The following is a 13528-nucleotide window of genomic DNA, read 5'->3' as shown; positions in this document are numbered from 1 at the left end:
GCTTATGAGTTATGATGTTTTATTTACTTAATTGTCTGTTTTTTACAAATTTTATGGATATATAAATTCCTCCCAGTATAAAAATGTATAAAGTTTTCAATTGTGTTAATTGGACCATGTATTAAAATTGATGGGAATATGTGGAATGCAGTATATTTCAATAATACAATATAAATCAATAATATAATATATATGAAATTGGTTTATTGGTTTGGATTTGAGGGACTGATAGTATATATATATATATATATATATATATATATATATAAGCTAAAAATTATGAGAGAAAAGTGATGGATTATTGGTTTGGATTGAGGGAAGTATTCCCCTGCAACATGAGACCCGACAAGAGCTGACTGCTGCCTGCAAATTGGCAGCCAAATTAATAGATAAAACACAGTAGCTGGAAATAAAGGAAGGACGGATAGGCTTGAAGTTGGGATAGTGCTATACCGACCCCATCCTGTTAGACTGTCATTGCTTTGGTCGCTGCACTGTGGCTATTGAATATAAGTGTCATTGTTTTGGTCGCTGCACTGTGGCTATTGAATATAAGTGATTGATAACAGTCAGCGTAAGAGAGAAAAGGGACTTTTATATATCAGAAGCAAAGGCATGTTATTGTAGTAGTGTAAACCCAATCCCCCACTTGAAAGGTTCGTTCAGTCCTGTGTTTATCAATATAAGTCTTCATGTGTGACTGAGCTTGTTGTAAATTAAATTTTAGAGTAGCTAACAGAGCATCTCTGTCTTGTAAAGCAGTATCAACATGATGGACAGTTGTTGTTCCAGGAAGATATGTGGTAATAGCTGGGGGAAGGTATCCATATAAAGCTTGAAAAGGGGTCATTTTAATGGCTGAATGGAAGGTAGTGTTGTACCACCACTCAGCCCAAGGAATAGTAGAGGTCCAAGATGAAGATTTTTCCCCAACAATACAACGTAGGTAGTGTTCCAAAGTACGATTAAGCACCTCGGTCTGCCCATCTGACTGTGGGTGATATGCTGAACTATGGCATAGTTGAGTGCCTTGAGCCTTAAAGAATGACTCCCAAAATTTGCTTAAAAACACAGGGTCACGATCACTTACTATGGTCCGGGGCATGCCATGAAGGCGGAAGATTTCCCGAATAAATACATCAGCTACCTGCTTGGCAAAATAAGGGTGGGAGAGAGGAAGGAAATGGCCATATTTAGTGAAACGATCAATGACGACAAAAATAACACTTTTTCCAGCAGAAACCGGCAACCCTTCAATAAAGTCCATGGATATGTCAAGCCATACACCCTCTGGGATTGATAATGGCTGAGATAATCCCGGAGGTAATATACCTTCATAATTGTGGCGTTGGCATGTGTCACATTCAGCCACAAATTTCTTGACGTCTCGTTTAATTCCTAGCCACATAAAACTGCGGGTAAGCCTCTTGTAAGTCCTCAAATAACCTGAGTGGCCTCCCATTGTGCCCCCATGAAATTCTAGCAAAAGTTTATCCCTCCAACTCGAATTAGAAGGAACATATATTCTGCCCTTATACAATAAAATGTTGTCACTGCGCAAGGAAAAACCAGCTTTCCCATGTTGACCTGTATGCAAAGGCTGAAGAATTTCCAAACTCAAAGGGTCAGACAACACATCTTGGTGAATCAATTTAACAACCTCAAGAATAGGACTGGACTGCCCAGTAATTGCAAGCAATTACGGCTGCCGAGATAAAGCATCTGGAACTTTGTTGTGAGTGCCTGCGCGATAATGAACAGAATAGTCATAGCCCAACAATTTCAAAAGCCACTTCTGCTGGTCAGGAGTGGTGATACGCTGCTCTAAAAAATGCTGAATTGTGTGATGGTCTATGATGATGCGAAAATGATGTCCTAACAAATAGGGTCGCCACTTTTGAACTGCATAAACCACAGCTAGCATCTTTTTATCATATACCGAAAGCGCCAAATGTCGTTGGGATAATGGTTTGCTTAAAAAAGCTATGGGATGACCATTTTGTGATAGAACTGCTCCAATACCGATACATGAAGCGTCGCATTCTACTAAAAATTCCTTAGTGAAGTCAGGTAATGCTAGCACTGGAGTAGTAGTGAGGGCTTTTTTGAGTTGTTCAAAAGCCGATTCAAAAGATGGTGACAAAATAAAACAATATTTACGAAGCATGTCAGTCAATGGACGAGCAATAATACCAAATGACGAACAAACTTGCGATAGTAACCAGTGAGACCAAGAAATCCCCTTAAGCCTTTGAGAGTCATAGGTCTTGGCCAGTGGATAATACTCTCTATTTTAGAAGGATCTACAGCAACCCCCTGACCCGAAATTAAGTGGCCCAAATATTCAACCGATCCTACAGCAAAGACACATTTACTCAATTTCACTTTGAGCTCATGCTTCCTCATGGTGTCCAAAACAGTGGATAAATGACCAAGATGATCCTGCAAGGAAGAGCTGTATACTAATATGTCATCAAAGAAGACCAACACAAATTTTCGAAGATAATCATGGAATATATCATTCATAAGGGACTGGAAGGTCGATGGAGCATTAGTTAAGCCAAAAGGCATAACTAGAACTTCAAAATGCCCATCATGAGTACGGAAGGCAGTCTTGCCTATGTCATCAGTGTGCATATGTATTTGATGATATCCAGACCTAAGATCAAGTTTAGAGAATACATAAGCACCATGGAGCTCATCAAGAAGTTCATCAATGATAGGAATAGGAAATCGGTCCTTAACAGTAGCAGCGTTTAGAGCTCTGTAGTCGACAAACATTCTCCAAGTACCATCCTTCTTCTTTACTAGTAACACAGGAAATGAATAAGGACTCACACTTGGTCTAATAACTCCTCCCTCTAACATTTCCTTCACTATTTTTTCTATCTCACTCTTCTGAAAATAAGGATACCTGTAAGGTCGGACATTGATAGGAGGAGTACCAAGGACTAAAGGAATTCTATGATCATGTATACGAGCTGGTGGAAGAGTAGCTGAAGGTTCAAAAATATCTTGATATTGTTTTAACAACTGATGAACTAGAGGATGTGTTGAAAAGGTATTGGGCTGCTGTGTAATTGGTTGTAGTTGAGCCAAAAAAGCTTGTTTCTCTCCGACCAGTAGATGTGACATGGCCTGGCAGCTAATGCAAGAGGCATCATTAGTCAATAAACCCTGCAAAGTATATATGTGTTCCTTATGTGAAAACTGCATAGTTAAATTTTCAAAATTCCAAGCAATGGTGCCTAAGGACTTTAACCAAGCAGTTCCCAACAACACCTCACACACAGAAAAGGGAAGCACAAAAAAATCTGTATCACAAATGTAGCCTTGGAGGTCAAGTGTGAGAGACGGAATATGACCCTGAGTGCTTAAGTGAGAACCACTAGCAACCATAACATTTAGGGGGGAAACATTGTCAAAAACACAATTAGTGGATTTCAATAAGGACGGGTGGATAAAGTTATGAGTTGCACCTGAATCCACCAAAATGTGGACTTGTCTTTTCCCCAACAAACCATAAAGCCTCATTGTGTCAGCCTTTAAATTACCAGTCAATACATGAATTGAAAACAGGTCAATTGTTGCCTCTTGATGCACAGCATCAGTCATTGTCACATCATTATCAGAATCAGCCTGTAACACCTCATTATCCATAGGGAACTCTTCAATAGCCTCTAGCACTAAAGCCTGTGCTCTAGTTTTGCACCGATGATCTGAAGTATATGGTGCAGCGCAGAAGAAACATAAATTTTTATCACGTTTATCTTGATATTCAGCTCTTGTGAGATGACGTTGAACTGGATGGTGAAGTTGGCGGGTTTAAGCTGCAGGGAATGGATTATTGTGTCGAGGTGGAGTTGGTAAGGCGGGGCATGGAGGTGTATGAGGTAAAATGGGTCGAGTAGGTTTAGGGCGGAGAAAAGGGTGAGAGCCTATGTGAGTAGCACGATGATGCAGATATTTACCCCCAAAAACCCGAGCCAAATCAAAAGCAGGCCATAAGGGATTGCGGTCGTAGGGCACACACATCAACTCGAAGATCCTTATGTAAACCACCAACAAAACAAGCAATAAGAAGTTCTTCAGAAAAATCAGGGGCTCTACAAGCTAGTTTAGTAAATTGGGACTGATATTCTGCAACCTACCCCTCCTGACAAAGTTTAGCAAGAGAAGCCTGAAAGTCCAAGGGATCATAACCCCCAAAACGCTTAAGAAGGAGGTCAGAAAATAAACCCCAGTCTCGTGGATAGCGGGGTTGGTACCACCGCCACCAAGCTGCTGCGTCTCCGGTGAGATGCATGGCCGCAATTCCCACTTTCTTGTCAGCTGGCACTTGATAATGGTCAAAGAATTGTTCAACACGGCTTAACCAGTCAAGGGGGTCCTCACCCCCAAATCGATCGAGGTCTAAACACAAATTGCGAAAAGTGGGCTGAAAAGGATCTTGAGAAAAGTGGGTATGTGGAAAAGGGGAAACAGAGTTATATGGGTGTGGGTACTGATTGTAAAGGGTGTGGGCGGAAAAAGGGTGGGGAGGAAAATGAGGGTGGGCAGGTGGGATATGAGGGTGCGTTGGAGTGTACGGAGGTGGGTTACCCTGAGAGTGAGGGAGAGGGAGAGTTGCAGTCGGGGAGAAAGAAGAGAGGAAAGAGACAGTAGGCGTGAGAGAGGACGAGGAGAGAGTGTTAGTTTCTAGGATTTGTTATATTGGCTATTTTCCTTGTCAAAACCATTGTATTTATTTTTATTTAATCACTCACAAGCTCTAGGCTAGATTAAGGACAAGATCAGTTGTATTGAAGAAGTCAAGAATGAACAAAGACTCAAGGTATACTACACTTCATTCAATTCATGAAAGTATCAGTTTTGTGTCCATTTGACTAGTCATAAAGAACAATGTTTTTCACGTACAGTGGTTGATACAGTGACATATATACACTGCAGTGGGGCCATTTGGAGTTTTACTTTTAAAGCCCATTTCATTGAAAGCCCATTTTCTGTTTTTACTAAACATGCATGTGCATTGCACATGACTTGGTTCCCCCACTGTATCAATCAGATCTGATTGCATCTCATTCATTCACGCCACACACTTACACACACCTCAGCACTATTCATCATCTTCTCCATTTCTGATTTTTGCAAAATAAAGCAATATTTGTTTTTACAGCTCCTCATTCATATCCTTAATAATACTAGGATACCCCGCTAGGACAAAAGGAATATGCCCCTTATTCGTCTCTTGTGGACAGCCATTGATTGGCTTCCACGTGGCTCGAGCAAACATGGAAATGGCGTGTGTGTGTACGGGTATATGAGATATTCAGTTCAGACTTTTTGGGGGGTGTTGATGAGCATATTTTCAGTGGGTATTTTCGTGTGTTCTTATCTGGGTATTTTCGGGGTGAGTGCTTATCTTTTGTCAAGTTAGAAAATGTTTTTTTTTTTTTTTCAAAATCAAAATGATTTTCTGAACTTGTTTGTTTCATCTAAAAATCTGAACGGACTTGAGTGTTTAAATCTTTTCATATATTTTTCAAATACATTCATTTAGATTTTAGTTGAAGGATTCTGTATCAACCTTTTCATGCCTTTTGCTTGAGAAGGTTGATTTTTTTTTTAAGGAATCCAAAATTTGCATATCATGTTCATACAATGATGAATCTACTGGGTTTGGTGTGAATTGGTGCCATGGATTGATGAGCCTGGAGTTGGAGCTGCCTTCTTCATGAATGACCGATTGCCTTGCTTATGAAAGTTGCACAAAGGGGTAAGAAAGCTGCCACTTAGTTTAGGACTTAGTGATTGAGCTTGTGTGGTGTATGCTCCCTTTGTATTGAACTTCTTCTTTAGTGGATTGCCCGGTCAGCTGAAAAAGACCCCCAGTTTTTACCCTTTGTGGTTTTTCTGGGTGAACATCTTGTGTGCATTCGTCTCCCCTTTTGTGTTGGTATGCTTACTGACTCACTCAACTTATAAACACAAATCTGCACTGTAGCTATTTGTTTGAAATTGATATATGTCTTATAGAACTGTCTAGCTAATCACACACCACTATAGTTGTGGATAACACTGAGATGCCTACTGTGATGGGTCCTCTGAGTGTATAGGATGTCACTTGATCCTTTGTTGTGTTTGATTTGTGTTGTTCACAAAAGTGATTTTTGGTTTTAGAAGTCAATCTGGAGTTTCAGATTTTAGTTACTGAATCGTCTGAGTTGTGTCTGTTTGACTAGTTCCTGAATGATCATATAAATCAAAAATTGGGGTCCGATCACTGAAAGTGAAATTAATCAAGTTTATTAAGTGAATAGATCACCCAATACAAACTTTCAGAGAGTGTTTAAAAAATGATTAAAATCTGATATTTTTGGGTTTTAAACTCATGGCTGTGAAATGTCAACACTGCCCCTAGGGCTTCGCTCGTCTGTTTCTCTCAAACCGTAGATCCACTCGACGAACCGTTTGCACCCACGTGTTCGTGTGTCCGAGACCTTTCCAACAGTACCCAATTTGATGTCACATTACTCAATTGCCCTCTTTGTCCTAATTTGATGCTAGAAAACAATCACACGTGCCAAGCAAGTGGTCAAATTAGCCAAATCATAATCACTTGTCTATCTAACTTTAATCAAACAAATAGACGAACTAAATATTTTTGAAGAAACCGTCTATGTGTTTGATTAAAGTTAAATAAGTAAATGATTTTCGATTAGACTAATTTTTTGTAAAGATATATAATCTATCAATGAAGATATAAAAAATGAATAATTCGGATTGACACAAAACGATTCGTGTGGGCCCCACAAGGAGATCTCTCATTTAACACTAAGTGAGGGATCTCTCATTAGAAGACCCCTGTATATATATATATATATAATGTAAAAAAATAAATGATTCAGATTGACACAAAATGATTCGTATGAGCCCCACAAGGGGATCCTTCATTAGAAGGCCCCTCACTACATAAAAAAACATGTTAGGTGATGAACTGCCTAAAAACACTTCAAGCGACGAATTTGAATCTTAGTCGCCTAAACCATACATGTTTAGGCGACGAAATTTTCAATCGCCTAAAGAGTTGGGTGACGAAACATTTTGTCACGTAAAGTCACGCGCCAAACTGATTAGAAGACCATACTTTAGGTGATCAATGTTAAGATTCGTCACCTAAAGCTGCCTAAGGTGACGAACCTAAGACCTCGTCGCATAAGGCAGCTTTGGGAGACGAATCTTAACATTTGTCGCCTAAAGTATGGTCTTCTAATCAATTTGGTGCGTGACTTTAGGCGATGCAATTTTGGATTCGCCGCCTAAGACTTTGGGCGATGAAAAATTTCATCCCCTAAAGCTTCCTTCAGCGATGAAATCCTATTTTTGTCGCCTAAAGTAGGTTTGGGTGACGAAACATCATATCAGTCGCCCAAAGTCCTAGTACCATTTTATGTGTATATTTTTATGTATGTAATAGCATACGATGAGATCCTGTTTCCAACAATCCGAACCGTTCATTTTTGTATTCCCCACTCAAAAATCCTCTCTGCAAAAAATTAACTTAATCAGAGATGTAGAAGGTAAGGTAATGGTGATCGAACTTATGAATGTTCATGAATTTTCTAATAGTAATCGAACAAGTAGATGAATTCTGATTTGGCCGATTTTTTGCAGGGATGATCTTTGAGTATAAACGAAGAAAATGAATGGCTCTGATTGTTGGAATCACATTTTGGTCTTCACAATTGTTGAATCGACAAAGTTTAAAAGAAAAATGTAATAGAATTATACTCTTCAAGTGTATTTATATGTAGAAGTTTACATCTAGATCGTGTTTCCAACTATCCAAACAATTCATTTTTTATTTCCCCACTCAAAGATCAACCCTGCAAAAAATTAGTCCACTCGGAGATGTAGAAGTTAGGTAACGATAGTCGAACTTATGAACGATCGTAGTTTTTCTAACGCTAATTGAACTGGTAGATGCTAGATAGAACACTCGGGTTTTATTGTACACTTCCATTATGCACCCACCGCACTCTAAAATATGGTACACTCATATACATTATTCACCCCTTTTATTGTTTCCATAGTTATCTAGAGCAGAGGGAGAGGGGTGTTTGAGATTGATGAGTTATAATGTTATATACATAAATTGATTATAGGAATTACTGTACATATGGTGATGAATTATATACATAAATTGATCATAGGAATTACTGTACAGCCACCATATTGAATATTAATAATGAACAAAGCTATAATTATGGATAGTGGCTGAGGGTTAGTCATTATAACAGCCAAAACAGACCTACACATTTAAGAGTCCCAAATGACAAAATTAAGCTGATTGAGCTATATCAGTTAGCCAATAGCAGTTGTAGTTCTATGGTATTCTAGTAGTGTCTCCTAGCTCCTTGAAAGCAACCTCAGAACAACCCAGCATTGGCATATACATAACATGTGGTCCTGGTAATTATGCTAGTATAGTCTAAAGAGGTTAGGCTAGCTTAGCTAATCAAAGTAGGAGGGGATATAATGATTTGCATTTAAACGCATCCATTATTATTTCTTGTGCATTAACATTAAAGCATTGGATCCCTTATCCCAGCTTGTGATTTTATCTGAGCTGTTTGCAGGTCTTGTGGGTCGGAAGGCATTCAAGTAGTGAAGCATAAATCAGTTCCAGCTTAACTTCGTTGCTAGAAAAGGCACCTAAATTATGCAGACCCCAAAAGCAAGGTAACTTCTATTGCTTTTTTATGACTGTTTTCTTCTCCTCCTATAAAGAGGCCTGTTGATGTGTTGCTTGATTAAATGAGGGGTTGCTTTTTTTTTTTTTTTTAGGCAAAAGGTAACCTTATTTATCTCATTGTGCAGTCCTTGTGACATGTTTAGAATTTAGGAACACTTCTCCACCAATACACACACACACACACAAAGACCCAGAAATTACGAAGTTTTTTTTTTTTTTTTTTTTGAAAAGAAACATTACAATATTTTGTTACAAGATTTCTTTGAACTACCAGGAAAAATTTATACTACAATAACCTCATTGATTACAAAGAAATGTGACGTCACAATATAATTTCTCTCTTTTGTAAGCTAAGAAAGTTTTAGATAATGATACTGATACATGTATAGATATTGCCAATAAGACCCCTACAGTCGAATTGGTCCACAATTGTTACTTGGCAGTGGAAGTTTAACAAATATATTGGTATATAGAATACATGATACAAGTATGCCTTTCCACAGAAATAGGACAAACCCAAAACCAGATGTAAAGAGTTAAGTTTATAAGAAAAGAAAAAACAAAGAGAGGCTGTTATGATCAGGTTCAGCAGTAAAAATTCAATATATACCAGGAGGCTAACAACAACATCAATTTCTTGCAGCACTATTGGACCTTAATGCATCCTTAGTATTATCAATTGCATTAGATTATGCATAGCAGTAGAGGAAGGTACACAACATCAATTTATCTGCTAGACACTCTTTTATAGCAGTAAGTTAAATTTCTGCACAGCAGTAGAGGAAGGTACACAACATCAATTTATCTGCATTAGATTATGCATAGCAGTAAGTTAAATTTCTTAGCATCACAGTTTTCTTTTATAACTTTTTTCTCTCCTTTTTAGGAGTATGGAAGCTGGATAAATTGTGTTTTATTGTTTCCTCTTTTGAGTCATGCATCAATATACAACTCTAGTGATACAAAAGAAACATTCAGTATTGGTACTAGGTGGGTAGAGAAGCTTCTTAGTTCTCAAGGAGAGAAATTTTTCTGTCTTATCTATAAATGTAGGCACATTACCATACCATTTTACACTTCATACATTTCTTCATTTATTCTTATTTTTACATTATGTCTTCATGATTTTAGTTTCACAATTCATCATCATTAGAAAAGGTCTTCCTCTATCTTGTGGCCCACACATCCTTTTCAAAAACTGAAACTTGGGCATACTTTCAGCATATAAAATTGTAGAGCACTCTTAGTTTAATGGGAACTAGCAATGCATGTTGTATTACAAGCTTATTAACGTACCTTAAGAGGAGGATTATCAGGAGCCAATGCCTCAGCAACAAACTGTGGCCCAAGTGCTGAACCTCCAATACCAACTGAAAGCACCTGAGTAAACCGACCCGCTGGAGAAGACGACGGCTTAATCTGCAAGTTTCAAACAAACTCATTTCCTCTATCAAATACACAAATGGAAATTGAACAACAACAAATCAATTCAACACCAAATGGAGAAATTGAAATGCAAATCTGACCTTACCGTTGACGACGTCGTCGGCGAACTTGATTAGCGCGCGCCTCAAGCGTGTTCTCAATCTGCAACTTGAGGAAGAAGTTGGGGGAGGACTGAATCAATGGATGGATGGCTTTAGCTAAGACACAATCGATGGGGGAGAGAGCACTGAAACTAAGCTAGGACATAATCGATGGGAGTTCCGATTATTGTCTCTGTTCTCAGCAACACGCCGATGCGAGTTCAGGCCTCAGTGATGAAATTGGTGTCCAAAATGTCCGAGCTTGACCCCCGTTGCTCAGGAACCGGCTTTCTTGGTTGTTAGAGAGAATGTGAGAAGGCCGTTGCTTTCTTGGTTGTTAATGGATACGGCTATGGCTGACCCGTCAAAGCTTGGGGGAGAGAAGGACTGGCATAATGAGTTTGGAAGAATGGGTTTGGAAGAATGGGAATATATTTTTTTGTTTTTTGTTTTTTTTTTTTGTGAAAAAGGGGTTTCAATTTTTTAGTGATAAAAAGGAGAGGGAGAATTCCTGCATAAAATTTTAGTCGATCTATATTAATATTATTGAGTTTCATTTTAACAATACACAATGCACGTTGTTATATTTAATAAATTCTACAACGTGCACGAGTATGTTGCAGTATAATCTTTTAGCAACGTGCAAAACACGCATGTTGTCAAATACTTAATAAATTTCACAACGTGCATAAGTATGTTGCAATACAATCTTTTAACAGCGTGCAAAACACGCATGTTGTCAAATACTTTTACATAACACTGATGACAACGTGCATTAAAGGCGCGTTGTAAAATACCTTATTTCGCAACGTGCATCAGCCGCACGTTGTTAAATGCATGTTGTCAAAAGGCATTTTTCTTGTAGTGATTGCAAGAATCTCTTTTTTAATCGTGGCATAATTTTGCTGGGCAGAATTCCATACTCCTGAGGTAAACCTTACAAGAAATTCTTTTTTAGAATTTGGATCCTTTTGTTTTAGGATCCCACCATACCCCTGTTCAGAGGCATCTGTTTCAACTATTTTAAACAATCCTGGTTTAGGAATGCTTAAGCATGGGAGCTCTTTAGCTCTTGCTTTCAAGGTCACCACTGCTTTAGTGTGCCTGTGACTCCATGGTGGAGGGTTTTTCTTTAACCTCTCATAAAGAGGTTTGCTATCCTTAGCCAAATCCCTGTAAGAATCAGCAATGTAATTAAGACTCCCTAGGAATCTTTGTAATAGCGTCTTATCCTTGATTTCATCTGAGAATTTATCTGCAAAAGTAATTGCTCTGTCAATAACGCAGAGAGAAGTAGAAAGCAGAAATACAAAGCAGTAAAAACTTTTGTAAAACCAGAAAATTTCAACAAGAAGAGATTAATCTTTCTTTAACTTAGGAACTTGTATGGTTAAAATATAAGCAATAAACAAGCATAACAACAAAAACTGAAAGATGCAAACATATACTAGGATTACATTAAACATAGGACTTACAGAATAAACTTCGAAGTGGTGAATACCGGAACCACTCACACTTCTTGATTACAAAACACACAAACACTCTTACAAACTGAAACTTAAAACCTAACTTGAGTTCTGCCTCTAAACAAAGGAGGGAGACTCTTTAAATAGACTTCTTGGCTAAAACTGTAGCCATGTGAAGCTGAAAAGGCCTAACAATATGGCCGACACAATAAAGTAGATTCCTTTTGAAGGATAAGGTCTCTTTAGACTTTAGTGAAGCATTATTGATAAAAGCATCTTGCTTTTAGCAAACTGACAAGATTACTTTAGTTTTTTGACAAAGTGGGATAGCATTATTGAGAGCAACTTTTGCTTTTAGCAAAACGACACGGCAGGCTTAGTTAGAGCCTTATCTTCTGATGGGAGTGAGAATCCTAAAGCAATCATCTTCATTTGAATCTTCAAATTGGCTCACAGAATCAACACCAAACTCTTCTTCTAAGGCCTTCTTTAGGTCTTTTTTGGGGATGGACTTGTTATCTTCATTTAGCTTAGCAATCTGGCTTTTTAAGTTGAATGCTTGGGGAGAACCAGGAGAAGATTCTTTTGTAGTAAACCCAGGAATGAGATCCTTTACCAACTTAACCTTGAAAATAGGAGGAACAACATGACTGTGATTAAAGTTATGCCACCATTTAGTGCAGATAGATCTTCTGAGATTGGGGATATAAATCCCTTCATCTTCATCTTCAGGAGAAAAACAGCAATCCCACTTTAGAATCCAGCATAAGTTATAAAGGGCAAAGAACCACATACCAATGTCCCATGGTGAGACTTCATTAGTATTAGCTAGACCAAACAACCTTAGACTTTCAAAGACTTCAGGGGGAAGAAGATCAGGACCAGGACCCCAGACTGCGAACCAACCACGGAACCAATTGGGAATAGGCTTTTTAGCCTTTAATTGGAATTGAAAGAACCAGGAGTGAGAAAATAAGTCGTTCTGTAAGAATAGACATATTTCCCATGCCTTCTTATAATCAAAATAACCGAACCAGGCAGGATATTGGCCTTCGAACTTAATAAACTTTCTTTTAGAAAACTGGGAAATTCCCCACTCTTTAACAGGGATGATGTCTAAGATAAATAATTGGGAATATCCAATCACACCCTTAGATCTGTAGTTATGAGTAATTCTGGCCGAGCCAGTTTCAACAAGGATAGATTCAAACCATTGCTGGTTCTTTTATCCTAGTTTAGGATCACAATGGTTATTAAGGTAGCTTTTAGCTACTTCTCTTGGCTCTTTAGCCAATTCGTAATCTTCAATTATAGAGACTCCAACTTCTAGAGTTGGGTAATAAGGAGTCCTTTTAGGACCTTCACCCAAAGGCTGCTTAAGCTTCTGGGTGTGCTGTTGAGCATTTTCTAGATGCCTTTGAGACACCTTTCTGGGACTCCTCTGCATGTACTGGCTTCTCCTCATAATCCTTGCCATGTAAAAACTCACGGGTTAGAAAATCAGGGAGTGAGTTACTTTCCCCTTTAATATACTCAATTTGGAAATCAAATGCAGAAAGAATTGCTTGCCATCTAGCAAAAATTTGTTTTGAAGCCAAGTTTTTAACATCCTTTTTCAAAACATCTTTTGCTGCTTTGCAATCAACACGAATGAGAAATTCTTGATTTAATAAATCACTTTCAAATTTTGTAACAGTTAAAACAATTGCAAGAATCTCTTTTTTAATCGTGGCATAATTTTGCTGGGCAAAATTCCATACTCCTGAGGTAAACCTTACAAG

This window comes from Dryas octopetala, chromosome 3 (assembly GCF_963921425.1).
Source record: "Dryas octopetala chromosome 3, drDryOcto1.1, whole genome shotgun sequence".
Taxonomy (NCBI): domain Eukaryota; kingdom Viridiplantae; phylum Streptophyta; class Magnoliopsida; order Rosales; family Rosaceae; genus Dryas; species Dryas octopetala.
Note: the sequence above shows the minus strand (reverse complement) of the source record.